Source organism: Echinops telfairi, unplaced genomic scaffold, assembly GCF_000313985.2.
Source record: "Echinops telfairi isolate 266 unplaced genomic scaffold, ASM31398v2 ScPeMD7_34;HRSCAF=130, whole genome shotgun sequence".
In the NCBI taxonomy this organism is placed as follows: Eukaryota; Metazoa; Chordata; class Mammalia; order Afrosoricida; family Tenrecidae; genus Echinops; species Echinops telfairi.
This window is the reverse complement of record NW_022103931.1, coordinates 3,371,106-3,384,695: the sequence shown is the minus strand read 5'-3', so window position 1 is coordinate 3,384,695 and position 13,590 is coordinate 3,371,106. Positions and strand designations below refer to the sequence as shown.

The following is a 13,590-nucleotide window of genomic DNA, read 5'->3' as shown; positions in this document are numbered from 1 at the left end:
CATTTCAATCTATTAGCAAGTTTTGTCAATTCTACCTCCAAAATATTTTCTTTTGTTTTGTTCTAAAACAAATGTTCATAACCCAGGTTGTTTTTTACTTGTATCTTGGGTTTTTTTTCTATTTTGTAATTACTCTAAATTCAAGTTTAGGGAATTTGGCAGTTATATACTCTACTGTCAACTTGAGGAAGGGGTAGAGTCTAGCCTGTCAATCAGGTCATAGACAATGAAGCCTCTGTGTGGGTATGGCCTTCTTCTGAGGATTCTGGGAATTCCTGTCTTCCTCCCTAGAGACAGGACACGCACTCTCTCTTTGCTTCTTCTTCCTGCTGACAAGCATATGGAGCTATGGCGCCAGAGCCCTGCAGCTGGAGGAGCCATGTGGAGACCCACGCCAGTGCTGAGATGTTTCCACTGCCATGGGATCCACAAGACTTTCCACCCACTGCCCTGTGATCTTCCATTGCATGTGTTGCGTGAGTCTGAAGAGGAATTCATGTACTGGTGTTGGATATATGGACTAATATCGGACTCACAGACTTGATCTGGACTGGGCAGGGATGTTTTCTTAATATACCATTACTCTTTAATATAAAACTCTCTTTTACATATATATGAGTGTCTCTGGATTTGTTTGTCTAGTCAGCCCAGACTAACACAGGAATATTTCCTTTGTCTTGGAAAACAACATCAACAACAACAAAGCTTTATTATCATTTGCTAGCCCAATCTCATTTAAAGAGAGGAATGATAGTTATGTTGTCAGAGTGAATTTATATCATCAGTGATGCAAGACAGGTGGTGACAAGAAGGAGACGACAGCATTGTTGACAAAGTTGTAATCTGCTGGTGGTGTTTGCGAAGAAGCCCTTGCAAATTTCGAAACAGTAACATCTGTTAGGAAAGTCTAAAGTGTCTCACAGGCCAAAAAGGGAATGAGGATAGTAAAATGCCTCGACACAGTTTGGATGAAATATTACATTTTAAGTTACTGGCCCTTGGCTATATAAAAATAGGGTGGTAGGCCATGCTTACAATGGTCTCAAGTTCAAATAAACTAATGTGAAAATAATGTCACTTCACAATGCACATACATTTCCAAGGTCTTTACTTTTTCTCCGTAGGTGCTGGCAGGAGAGGTACTCAAACCTTTTCCAGTCCAGACGCCTAGCCTCAATGCCCAAACACGAGAAATGACGAGAGGTGGAATGAACACCTTAGGAAATTCTGCAAAGAAAATACCCCCTTTCTTCATGGCTCCACTTTTTTTTTAACTGTTTTACTGGCATGTAATCCACATATCATACAACATGGCTCCACTTTTTCTCACATAATTTGTCCATCTTCTTGTGGGCAAGGGCTGTGCTAGTGAGAGCCGCCCCTCGAATGTCTCTGTCCTGATTCATGTTATGCATCCAAAAGGATCTTCTCCATACTTCCAGGGTGGACAGAGGATGAAGAAGGTACAAATTCTATTTTCCCATTGCCACTGCTGTTGTTCATCGGCAGGTCCACCCGGGGAACTCCACCCACGCTGGCTAGCGGTGACAAGGGCTGTTAGTCTTCCTCGTAGTTGTTTCTGTTGTGCAGTGGCAGCGGCTGATTTTCTAAATTAGACCACACTGTCAGGAGGCTGTAGGAGCTACAGCCATGGCAGGACTGTCTCTGGTTGTTGGGCAGCAACGCCCAAATTATATTCTATTTCCTCCACTGTTTACTCTTCTGACTAGTCTAAACCACCCTTGCCCCTTGCTTGGACAAGTCCAATAGCCTCAGAACTGATTACCTATATCCTCCTTCTATAAAGCATCCCAGATATTTTATTAAAACCTAGCTCATTAAAACATTAAACATCACTCCTATTCTCAAAGACCTCTAGAGGATTCCAATCACACCTATAATATAATACAATCAACACCCAAATCATGATCCATAAAAGTAGAAGTTGATAACAAAACCTGGTAAGATCGGGTTTCATGTCTCCTGTCTCCTACCACCAACCTTCTGGCTCCCTCTCTTCTAGTTCACCTTTTCTATGTTGCTTTAACACAAATTCCTTTCTTCATTTTGGGCCTTCTTCTTTGTAACAGGGACAGAACAGAGGCTTCTGCACTGTCTGCTAAGAGAATGGACAAAGGACCCTGTAAGACCAAGTTATGAACAAAAGACTCTGTGAGAACTGGTTTGGTAAATGCCTTAACCTTGAAGCCAGGCTCTAACGAAAAACCTAGCACAGGATTGTACTCAGAGATAATCCCGAAACATTCTGAGACATGCTTGCCCAGAGCTGCAGCCCAGATAAAACGGAAAGAAACCATATATGAGAGCCAAGGAAAACGAGTAACTAATTAGAAGGTTGCTTGACCATCTGCAAAGTGGCAACCCCTCTCATTTAAAAGTGTCATTTAAAAACTAGAAGCATCCCCCTAGACACATTCCCTTCTCAGTTCGCAAGGGGGGACCCTGAGTGAACTGTATCTGATCTATGCTTAAGGTGTCCTTCTCAACTACAGAGGGACCTGTTTCATGCCTTCTGAGGCAACTCCATGCTTTAATAAACCCGTGGCTTAATTTTTTGCTGCTGCGCTGGCTGTGTGTGTGTGTGTGTATGTATGTGAGCGAGCTTGGCTTATCTCTGGACCCCAAGAAACCACACGGATCTGGAACTTACTAGTTCCCCTGTGGATGTCAGAGCTGGAACACCAAACCTCACACTTTGCACTTGCTGTTGCTTCTGCCTGGAATGACCTGTCCTCAGATATTCCCATTTCTGGCTCTTCTCATTATTCGGGTCTTGATTCAGAAGTCACTTCCCAGAGGTCTTCCCACTGCCATCGACTTGATTCTGACTCACGGCGACCCTATAGGCAGAGCAGAACTGCTCCTGTGGGGTTCTGAGACTGTAACTTTTTATGGGAGGAGAAAGCCTCATTTTTCTCTTGTGGAGCAGCTGGTGGTTTTGAAATGTTGACCTTGCAGCTAGCAGCCCAATGCAGGTCTTAAGAACACCCAATCTAAGTAGCCAACCTCTCCAGCAACTTTTTTCCCCCAAAGCAGCTTTAATAGCATTTAATCCACATATCACACAATTCAATATTTCACTCATATCAAGAAGAGTTGTACAATCACTTTTAGAATATTTTCTCCTCCCACTCTGCCACCATGGTTAAATTGCTTTTAAAATGAGTTGTGTAATCACCACCAGGTCTAGTACTCCCTCCCCGCTTCCACATGCATTGTTTACTCCCTCCCCCTCCCCCTTCTCCTCTAGACCCTACAACAGTACTTAACTCTGTGCATCTACTCCTGTGTTTCCCAAACCAGTAATTCTTTTTTCGTTACATCATCCCGTTTTATTTTCTTCAATGTACTTTGCACACTGAAAACATCATTATGTGTTTGTTTATTTGCTTACTGTCTTCTCTCTCAAGTTCTGTGAGGGCAGGGACCTTGTCTGTTTTGTTCATTACTGTCTCAATATGACCTTCCATAGTGACTAGCATATAGCAGGCGTTCAATAAAAAGTCACAGAAAGAAAGAATGTTTGTACAGCTACCGGAAAGTTCATAAAGCACTTTCTCATTCACTTTACGGAGGCTTCAAGTTTTGGTCACTGCTCTTAAGAACCTTATAAATGTGGTTGAGGTAAGCAACATGTTCACAAAAAGATGTTATTAGGGCAATCGGTAAATGGTGAAGTCAGTCCGTGTCACAGGAGTTTGGAGGTGTCAAAGACTGTTGGCAGCACAGAAAAAGAAGAACATGTTGCCAGATGTCCATTGAGTTGATTCTGACTCAGCGATCCTATGACAACAGAGCGACGCACTGCTTGGTCCTGCACCATTCTCACATGTGTTGCTATGTTGGAGCACCTTGTGGTGGCCATTTGGCAATTCATCTCATTGAAGGTCTTCCTCTTTTTGCTGACCCTTTACTTTACAAAGCATGGTGTCCTCTTCCAGGGACTGGTCTCTCCTGAGAACACATCCAAAGTAGGTGAAACCAAGCCAGCTTTGCCTCTAAGGAGCATTCTAGCTGTATTTCCTCCAAGACACATTTGTTGGTTATTCTAACAGTTCATGGTACTTTCAATATTTTTTGCCAACATGATAGTTCAAATATTTCAATTCTTCTTTAGTCTTCCTTATTCATTGCCCAGCTTTCACATGTATTCAAGGAGATTGAAAATACCATGACCCGAGTTAAGTGCACTTAGTCCTCAAAATGACATTTTTGCTTTTTAATACCTGCAAGAAGTTTTCTGCGGCAGATTTGCCCAATGCAATACGTCGTTTGATTTCTTGACTGATGCTTTCATGAGAGCTGACTGTCGATCTAGGTTAAATGAAACCCTGGACAACTTCAATCTTTCCCCCATAGATCAATGATGGTCCAGTTGTGAGGACCTGGGTCTTCCTTAAATTGAGTTGCAATCCATAGTGCTGGCTGCCATCCTGGATCTTCATCAGCAAGCGCTTCAAGCCCTCCTCACTTTCAGCATGCAAGGTTGGGTCATCCAATACTGATGGCATGTTCTAAGAGGAATGCAGGACTACAGAAAAGTAAATCCAAGATTTCAGGATCCTTTTCCTGGAATGTTGTAATATCCACTTAAAATCTGAATGAATATTTACATCATATTTTCTTTTCTGTTTTTGTCTTCCCCTTCTCCAATCATTCGCTGCCAACTCAAATATTTTTCTTCATATCACCTTGCTTTTAAAACTTAATACCTATTTTGGTCCCATCCATGCTGAACAATGGAGGAAGGGACAATTAAGTGGTAGAATTCTTGCTTTCCAGGAGGCTATCTGGGCTCAATTCCTGCTCAATACACCTCAGAAAGAGCCACCATTCCGTTAGTGGAGGATTGCTTGTTGCTCTGATGCTGAACAGGTTTCAGCGGAGCTTCCAGACTAAGTCGAACTCAGGAGAAAGGCTCAGTGATCTCCTTCCAAACATCAACCACGAAAAACAAGAGTCCAACCCACAACTTCACATGGGGATGGCTCAGGATTGGGCAGTGTTTCATGCCTCTGTGTTATTAGGGGCTGACTCAATAGCAACTACTACTACTAGTAAATAATAATAATGAAATAGTAGACTTGATCAGTTTATTACATTTTAAACAGATATTTTAAGATATAACCACTAAAATGAAAAAACAAAGTGTACTAATTTAAATTGTCTCTCATATGAGGCACACACACTATATATATATAAATAAAAAATTTTAATGGGGCGGGGCCTCTTACAGCTCTTATAACAATCTAAACATCCATTGTGTCCAGCACATTTGTACATATGTTACCATTATCCTTTCCAAAACATTTTCATTCTACTAGAGCCCTTGGTATTAGCTCCTCATTTCTTCCCTGAGGCACACTTTAGGAAAATCACAGTAAGCATTTACAATTGGGTCCCTGAGGCCTAAGTTGCTCTGCCACCATTAGCCTGCAGTGATTTGAGAATCTTGAATGGTGATTTCTCTGTAGCTTCCTTAGCCCCATCGGGCACATTCATCCACCTATCCATTCTAAAAAGCCTTCACTGGTGTCACCTACAATAAGCTAGGGCCTTTGTGAGTTCTGGGGTCACAGAGGAGAACAAGACACAGATTTTGCCCTCAAAGAGTTCTCAGTCTAGCGAGGGAGACATATGTGGAGGTAAACACAATATAGTAGACTGCACAGTACCAGTCCGTATACTGTGCTGCGGGGTGAAACGGAAAAGCTTCCTAGAGGAAGAAGTACTGTGAAGGTCAAGCAGGGAAAGACTATTTTAGGCCGCAGGAACAGATGAGGATGTATACAGGCAATCAAAAATGTTTTGTAGCCAAAGGAAAAACCAGAAAGGGCCTAGGTGGTCCCGGAGAGCCTCTGAAAGATTTGAATGCCGGGAGGAGGTTTTAGTGAATGTGATGTAGGGTTAGAGCAAGTCATCCAGCTGCTGCCCCATCATTTGAGAATCTCAGTTTCTACCTGAGTACAATGGCAGGACAAAGGTTTTCTGTGAAGCCTTGGATATGTACTTATATGGATGACTGACTTAATTTTTAGTTCTTCATTGTCAACTGTATTGCCTACCTTGGAATACAGATTCCTCCTGTCATCAGAGAGCCTTTCAATGACAACTCAGTATAACTACCAATTACCACTTTTCTGCTTCTAACCTGAATTAGAGACTAAGGTCGTAGAATAATTCTCTACCAGGCTTCTGCCATTTACAGGATATCAGCTCTTAAAGCGTATTACTGTGATGGCTAGGGTGCTCTCATCTTAGCTTGTAAGAAAACACGCCAGTCTCAAACAGAATCAAAGCAATTTCTAAAATAGTCTGTGATTCATTTTCTCCTCTCCTCTTGTGAATAAATATGCTGGCTCTATGTGGAGGGACAGGCACAAGTAAATGTAGAGGTAACATCACAGAAGCGGGCTGTTTGCCTTCTAGCCTGCCTGTAGAGCTGGGCCCCAGAAGTTTGTCTATCTGCTGGATTGTATTGTCTATCTGCCTTTTGGGGGGGTGGAGGTAGGGGGTAGTGCTCCCAGGTTCTTTGGTTGATATTTCTTTTTCAGAGAAAATTTCCGGGCTGGGAAATCCAGGATAATGGGAATAGCAGTGGCAGGAAGAATAATACAGCCTTACATCTGTATAATGCTTTAGAGTTTTGAAAGTCATTTGCTCCACCCAAACACCAGTGAGAAATTTTGGTTGGGATTTTAGGCCTGAACTGGAGACAAACTCTTTGCTTTTCTATAGACAGTAGCTAAATGTTAACATTCCCTGTTCAGCTCAAGGCATATCAGGGAAGGGCTTGAATGTAACCACAGAAAGTCAGAGAGCTGCCCTTGAGCTACTAGGTGCTTCCAGGAAGAGAAATCCTCCAGGACAAATTGCCTGGCAGGCATAAATAATTTACCATGCCGTCCCAATTAAACCAGCCGGTAGTGCCAGTCTCAGCCCTGCCAACTCCTGCAGACCCTTGGCTTACATTCCCAGTGGTACCAAAGACCTTTACTGGAGTCAAATGCATGACCACTGACCGTGGAGCCCTGAAGGCTACGTGTGCTATGAACATCTGGAACTGGCAACAGCTGCCAGCGTAGTTCAAGGGTATGCGAAAGGAAAAGTTGAAATTCTAGTCACCACAGCCACCACTATGGATCCTGAGGTGAAGGACTACTGAGCCCAACCGTGAACAGCTGAGGAATGGGGTGCAGGGATTCTTTCTTTGGAGGGGTCATAAAAATAGTTTTGTACATACTCATGTCCACCGTAACCATCACAATAAGCATCGGATGACAACAGCCTAAGTGTCCATCAATGGATGGATGGATAAACGACACACAATGGAATACTATGCAATGTTAAAGAATAATGATGCAGCTGGGAAACATTTCATAATATGGATGAATTTGGAGGACATTATGCTGAGTAAAATAAGGCAATCACAAAAGGACACATAGTATATGAGACTACTATTATAACAGGTCAAGAAAAGGTTTACACATACAAACATTCTTTGACGGTTAGCAGGAGTAGCGGTTGTTGTCAAGGATTTCATCTTGTTTGGATCCACAATCAGTGCTCAAGGAAGCAGCAGTCAAGAGATCAAATGATACATTGCATTGGGTAAATCTGCTGCACAAGCCTTCTATAAAGTGTTGAAAAGCAAGGACGTTATTTTGGGGATTAAGGCATGCCTGGCTCAAGTCATTTTATTTTCAATTGCCTCATATAAATGTGAAATTTGGCCACTGAATATGGAGGACTGAAGAAGACCTGGTGTGTTTAAATTATGGTGCTGGCCAGGGAACCCAGGACAGATAAACCCCTCAGGACCAACACTGAGAGTAGTGATACCAGAATGGTAAGGGGAAGGTGGGGGGAGAAGGGGAGAACTGATCACAAGGATCTACATATAAACCCCTCCCAGGGGATGGACAACCGAAAAATGGGTGAAGGGAGATAGCGATCAGTGTATGACATGAAAAAAAAAATTATAAATTATCAAGGGTTCACGAAGGAGGGAGGGAACAAAAGAGGAGCTGATACCAAGGGCTCAAGTAGAAAGAAAATGCTTTGAAAAATGACGGCAACAAATGTACAAGTGTGCTTGACACAATGAATATATGTATGGATTGTGATAAGAGCTGTAAGAGCCCCCAATAAAATGATTTAAAAATTTAAAAAAATTATGGTGCTGGCAAAGAATATTAAAAGTGCCGAGGATGGCCAAAGGAATCGGCAAATCTGTTTTGGAAGAAGCACCGTCGAAATGCTCTGTAGAAGCAAGGATGGCAAAACTTCATTTCATGTACTTTGGATACACTATCAGGAAAGACCCAGCCTCTGGGAAAGGACCTCACGTTGGTAAAATAGAGGGGCAGTGCAACAGAGGAAGACCTTCAACCAGATGGAGTGAATGACACAGCGGCTGCAGCAATGGACACAGACATAAGAACAATTGTGAGGATGGCACAGGACAGGGTGGTGTTTCCTTCTGTTGTACATAGGGTCTCTATGAGTTGGCACCAACTGGATGGCACCTAACAACAACAACAACAACAATGGGTAGGAGAGGAAGGGAGGGAAAATCACTAACTAGAAGGTAAGACATCATTTGGGTGAAGGGAAAAGCAATACACAATAAGGGGAGATCAGAACAAACTGACCAAACAAAAACAACACTGCGAGGAGCACAAGGGTTAAAGGAAAGCAGGGTAAATATTATTATATATATACTTCTAGAGTAACAGTAATAGTAATACTCTACAGATTTGGCAGAGGTGATTTCTACATAGGTATTTATATGTGTTGCAAATGCATCTATGAATATAGGAAAGCATCCAAGTAGTAAAGTTATGAAAACATCTCAGCCACAATCAAACACCTACAGGGAATGTCTTGCTGGGCCTTGGGGCTCAGGCATGCACACAAAGGTTATCTGGCATGGTCTGCAAAGATGATGTCCTACATCCTACTGCGGTGAGTAGTGACTGGGGTCTTAGAAAGTTTTGGAGCAGCCTCTAAGGTACAATTATTGGTCTCTCTCCCTTTCTGGCCTAAAGAGGAGTGATAAAAAGGAAAATTCATTGCCACCAAGTGGATTTCTATAGTGACGCTACAGGACAGAGAACTGCTCCAGAGAGTCTCTGAGCCTGTCAATTTTTAGAGAAGCAGAGTCGCCTCTTTTGCAGAAGGAGCAGGTGGTGGGTTAGAATCACCCACCTTCTGGTTAGCAGGTCAATCTTGGCCCACAGCACTACCAGTGCTCCCAATTATGCATGAAAACATTGGTCCAAAGGACTAAGGGATCATGTAAACCTTAGCCTCTACAACCGTTAGTGGAAGTAGATGTAGCCCAGCTACCACTACCGACTGCTCTAAAAGAGATCACAGCAGGAGGTTATGAATAGAATAGGAGAAAAAATAGGCAGGAAAACTGAAAAACACAAAAAAAGACCAGGCATACTTGTCGGACAGATTGGTGGAACCCCCTGGATTATGGCCCTTAGTCATCCTTTAAGCCTGGAACTAAGCTCAACTTTCAGTCAACTCAACTCAGCACTGAGTGTCCCTCAGTGCTCTACCGACAACAGTCGGCTCGGGAAGTCTCCCCTCCCCTGACCTAGCCCAGCATTATGGTTCCCGGGCTAGAAGGGTTGGCCCTCCTGGTTTTAGATTAGATTGCAGTGTCACGTTTTTTACATGTGAATTTTGGGGGAGAGAAGGCAAGCGGTAAACTACAGACTGCTCAGCAGTCTTGGGATAGTCTCGGAGTTGCTCGTGCTGCTGCCCCCAGCCCCTGGGGCCCAGTGTCAGACCATAGGTGTTGGTCAGTGACATGAAAATGCCTTCTTCAATTGAGATGCTTGTACTCAGGCAATGCAGTGTGTGGGGAATCTTGGTGAGGTATAAAAGCAACCTTTTGGAAAGCTGAATTTGTAAATCCTGCTTGTGGAAAGTGATTGGCAGAACAGAATACCACCACCTCTAAAGCAGAGAGGCCTACTAGAACCTGTTACTCAGTTCGGGAGGATATGTGGACCTATGGAAGTAGATTAAAGATCACCACCTTGGCTTGTTTTAAAGATGCGAATAAAAATCTTGGCTTCGGACTGGCTCCTCTCTGGTTGACTGAATTTCCAACTGATTCATATTTATTAGCTAATGAAATTAAAGTTGTAAAAATAATAATAGAAATACAATAAATCTCTTCTACAACTGGCCATTTCTGCGTCACTATGGTGCATTCTTCACTTTGATTGCTTCAAAGTCTATTATTTTGTTTTCAATTATTCTGTTTTTCTGGCACTAGAAAAAAAATCAATTTGTTTTATTTTCTCTTATTCATGCACTCAATTATGCTCCCTGGGCACACTTAATCACTTTGATGTTTTTATTTTATGGCCCCTCTCTAGGCACATCAGCTGCACTGTTGCTAAGGAGCAAGCAGGCCTAATTTGCATGTCACAATAGGCTTGAAATTCGATCTCAATTTAGAAATATTTATGAAATCTCCCTTCAAAATATGCTTGGAGCTGCACAGAGGCAGAAGGATGTGGGACGTCAGAAATCGATAGAGATGCTTTCCTTTCTCAAAGGACAGTGCTCCTGGGCAGGGGGTGGGGGCGTGGGGGCATTGACTACAGCGTGAGGATATCCTTTTTTTTTTAAATTTGAGGAGATCCTTGATCAGGTAATGCAGAGGAGTTCATGGGATGGGATGTCTGCAGAGCTCCCTCCCTCTGGACCTCTGTGGTGAGAATCATGTAGACGCTGCCTTCCAGCAGCAAGGCCAGGGAGGCTGGACCTGCTTATTCTGGCATCAAATAATTCTCAGCACTGCTGGATTTGGCTGCTGTGCTGAAGACAGCACCTGAAACTCACTTGTTAGGTGAAAAGGCCTCTGGGTAGAAAGAAAGTTGTCAACAGTCAGGCATTCCACAACCCTGAGTGATTTACCATATTTTCTCCAGTGGTTTCCAAACTTCCCTTTGTCCTTCATTTATGTTACAGCTAAAGACTTGGAGGAGCACAAGCAATACAGTTGCTGTAGGTATGTATAGTGTCAGATTACCCAATAAGCAAACGTGTTTATTTACTAATCTGTAGTTACTAAGCAAGCACAAGTAAGAAAGCACACGTAAACCCTGCTTACCTTGCTTGTTGGGTAATTGCCCCTGGGCATGTACTTTAGGCAAACAGAAGAGCTGCTTAATTAAATACAACTAAAAGCCTCCAACTGCTCTTCAAAAGCCATTAGTATACAATAGCCCACAGTGCCAACAGGCAGAGGAAAATACTGCATTTGCTCCATATTTCAGCTTCAAATTTTTATTGTGAGTTGGGTTAAAGTTTACAGAGTAAATTGATTTTCCATTAAAAAATGTACACGGATTTTGTTTTGTGACCTCGACTGCAATCCCTACAATCTAACAGCACACTTCTTACTTCCTGTCTTCACTGTTTCTATTCCTTTTTTCCTATCCCTTTTTTGCCTTCTGAGCTTTATCGCTCGGCAAATGCTGCCCTTTTGATCTTGTTCTAAGGAATGTGTACCTCCCTGGTGTTCCTGTTCACCTTATAGCCCTGTCCATCATTTGGTTGAAAGTTGAGACACAGGGATGAATTCAGTTCAGGCTTAACCAGTGACTAAAGGCCACAGTCTGGGAGGTTTCACCAGTTTCTGAGACTACTAAGCCTGTGTTGTTTTGGTCTCACTTATTTTGAATTTTGTTCCACATCCCCCCCTACTCTATCCATGACCTCCGAGTGGGATCCCTTTCAGAGCAATCAGTAAGAGTAGCCAGCACCACCTAGTCCTCTGGTCTCAGGGTCATGGTGCCTGGGGTTCATGTGGTCCACCTGGCCTTTGGACTAATTGTTCTCTGCATCTTTGATTTTCTGCACTCGTCTTTGCTCTCTCGAAATAGGAAGCAATCTTTGGTTCAAAACCAACAAAATAAAATAAACCTGCTGAGTTGATTCTGACTTGTAGAGAACCATGTAGGGCAGATTAGAACTATCCCATCATTAAAGAAGCAGTCTGCCACATCTTTCTCTTGTCGAGCAACTGTTGGTTTGGCTAGCAGTGGAATAATTAGTCACTATACCATTAGGGCTTCTAAACTTTGTGCATAAGCTTCAACTTCTCTGCTCTATGGTAAGGAGGTCCATCCACGCCAGCGTCAGTAAAGACGACACAGGGAGCAATAACAAGGTGCCACTCTCATTCCTGGTTAGGGTGGCATCAACGGAGGTCTAGTAAGAAATCTAAGTTCTACTCCTCTCAGTAGTAATAAAGGCCAAGGGGGGAGCCTATACTTTTACCTCCACCTGGAGGTAATAAAGTATCATTCGCTTCCCCTAGTGGTGTAGTATCAAAGACGAAACAAACAAACAAAATCACTGCCAGGGATAGCAACTCTGTATTGGACAGGGTGGAACTGCCCCTAGGGGTTTCTGAGACTAACTCCTTTGGGGAGTAGAAATCCTCATCTTTCTCCCACAGAGTGGCTGGTGGTTTCAAATGGCTACCCTTGCAGTTAGTTGTCCAAAGCATAACTCAATACACCACCAGGGTTCCTTTTAACATAAAAAGTCCTGCTAAAATAGAATATTTAAATAAGATCCAGAGTTTCATCAATACCTTCAGTATGTACTAGAAAATCACTCATATCAAGAGCTAGAGGAATTTCAGTTTGAATGAAAAAAGCATAATAGATGATAACATAATAATGGCACAGATGTTGGAATTATCTGATAAGGATTTTAAAACAGTCATTATAAAGATACTTCAGTAAGCAATTATAAACATCTTTGAAACAGAAAAACATTTCAGCAAATAAAAACAAAGCCTTAGTAGAGAAGAATAAAAAATAAAATTCTAGAACTGGCAAATATAACTGAAACAAAAACTCAATGAACAGGCTCAACAAAAAATGGAGGGGGCTGAGGAATAATCTGTAAACTAGAAGAGAGAGCAATAGAAATTACTTAATTTGAACAAGAGACAGAAAGTAAAACTCAAACCCAGCCAAAATAAAATAAAAAAATATAGAACCTCAGGGACTGATGAAATGGTAGTAAAAGATCTACATCTATGTAGATGAAAAAATAATGGCTACAAATATCCCAAACTTGGCAAAATATATAAATCTACAGACTCAAGAACCTGACTGAATCCCAAATTGGACACACCCAAAGAAATCCATGTCAAGGTACATCATAATTAAACTCCTAAAAACCGGAGAAAAAGAAAATGATTTGGAAAGCCGCAAAAGAGAAGCAAAGTATTACCTACAAAGGAAAGACAATTCAAATGACAATGAATGTCTCACTAGAAATAAGATCCAGAAGGAAGTGACAATATTTTTTTAAGTGTGGAAAGAAAATAATTAAACCAGAGATAATATTCCACAGTAATAAAAAAGTAACAAAAAGGATTTCTCAGAGGAAGAAAAACTAGGAGAATGTGTTGCCAATAGGTCTACCTAAAAGAATAGCTAAAGGAAGTCTTGAAATGGAGTTCTTTTTTTAATTGTTTTATTAGGGGCTCATCACAATCCATCATACATCAATTGT

At 42.0% G+C, this 13,590-nt stretch overlaps 1 protein-coding gene and 1 pseudogene across 1 annotated transcript in view; both read right to left on the bottom strand.

Moving 5' to 3' along the window:
• Positions 1 to 13,590, bottom strand: part of HDAC8 (histone deacetylase 8) — a 338,343-nt gene that overhangs the window by 7,086 nt on the left and 317,667 nt on the right. The gene's annotated exons all lie outside the window — the stretch shown is intronic.
• On the bottom strand, positions 1,058 to 1,503 carry LOC115869667 (annotated as a pseudogene).